Genomic DNA, 1757 nt, shown 5'->3' with positions numbered 1-1757 from the left:
AAATGTCACTAAACATTAATTCTAACCAATTAACACCCAAAACATAATAATTACACACATGGAAAGTAATAAGTAAAATATTAGCATAATTAATATTTACCGTCTGACTCGACTCAAAAACGGTAAAATTTAGGAAAATGTAGCAAACATCACAATTAATTAGAAAAACACATTTATGGGCGTTACATACTACACAAAAGCCATCTGTGGTTGAAGACCCAGAGTTGGATGCTTTGCTTAATGATATGATGTCTCTCTTTGAAGAACAAGCATCACAAGTTGATAATCCCACACAACCTGCTGTTATGCAACCTGCTACTGCAACAAGTGTTCCTTTAGGTGATTCAGAGCCTGCTGCAATGACTGAACTAGGGCCTGCTTCAACAACTGTCAAAAAACCTCCTACAAAGAAAAAGAAAAAGGTCTTGTCTGGGAAGCCAACAAGAAAAAGGGTCAGTGAGAGGTTGAAAGAGGTGAGAAATGCCAAACGACATGATGGGCCTGGATCAACACCTGATGCACCTTTGACCATTGATGAACCTGAAGGATCTGGTTCGAGTGCATCAAAGAAAATCTCAAAGCAGAAGTGGAAGGGAATTGCTAGACGCATGACTCAGTAGCTGTGCACCATGGGGGACATTTTGTGTGCCATTTTGTGATTTCCATTTGACTGTTTTATTGTCTTTATGTTATGCACATCAAGTGCCATTTTGTGATTTCAAATGTACTGTGTTATTGTACTGATGTTAAGCACATTATGTGCCATTTTGTAACTCCTACTTATCAGAACATATTGGTATCAGTTCAAGTTCAATTTGGTTTCATTCAAAGTTGTTAACTATATTTCAATTTGGTATCACTCCAAGCTTTTAATTATCCAGGTTGTTAATTATGTGCCATTTTGGTACCATTCCAAGTTGTTATTGTCAATCCAAGTTCACTTTGTATTGGCTTAACTAAAACACATAAGAATTTCATATTTTGGTACCAATCCAACTTCACTTTGTATTGACTTAACTAAAACACATAAGAATTTCATATCAGATATCAGAACAAATGTCATTTTCATTGTAATCTATTTCAATACAACCATACACCTTCATAAAGCCATTACAACATGACATAACAAGAACCAACATCCCATAGACAAATTTCAATAACAGAAATACAATAATAGAGGCTACAGCAAGAAGACGAAATTATTTGTTACATGAACTAAGAAAGAAAACCCATAGACAAATTAACACAACTAAGAGATAATTCATCTTCTTTGTTAACACATCAATCTTTTTCTCTATGGCTTCCATCTTTAGTGAGAAATCTCTCTCAATTTTGCTCATTCCTTCTACCAAACCTACATCAAGATGTCCAAAATCTCTTACACCGCAAAATTCATCATCCCAAAGAAATGCGTTGCAGTCGTCTTCTTTACCCCACAACTTACACTTCCAGTATTTTCTTCCTGGATTTGAAACCGATTTTGAAACAGATAACTTCATGGAGACATTGTGACCACATTTGGGAGTTACTCTTCCATTTGAAGATAAGCTTGAGTTAGATGAAATTTGTTGACTCATGTTACTGAACGCAGGAGCGAAGAACCTTGACCACAAATCGCAGGAGCGCAACAAGAAGAAGAAGAAAGCTTAGAAAAGGAACAAGAAGAAGCTTCACGAAAATATATTAGGTCAACAAGGTCATGGGTTTATGAAGATAAAAAGACTAAGGGTATTAAGGTCTTTCTGAAACATGATTTA

The sequence above is a fragment of the Vicia villosa genome, unplaced genomic scaffold (assembly GCF_029867415.1).
Source record: "Vicia villosa cultivar HV-30 ecotype Madison, WI unplaced genomic scaffold, Vvil1.0 ctg.000252F_1_1, whole genome shotgun sequence".
In the NCBI taxonomy this organism is placed as follows: domain Eukaryota; kingdom Viridiplantae; phylum Streptophyta; class Magnoliopsida; order Fabales; family Fabaceae; genus Vicia; species Vicia villosa.
This window is presented reverse-complemented; position numbering follows the sequence as displayed.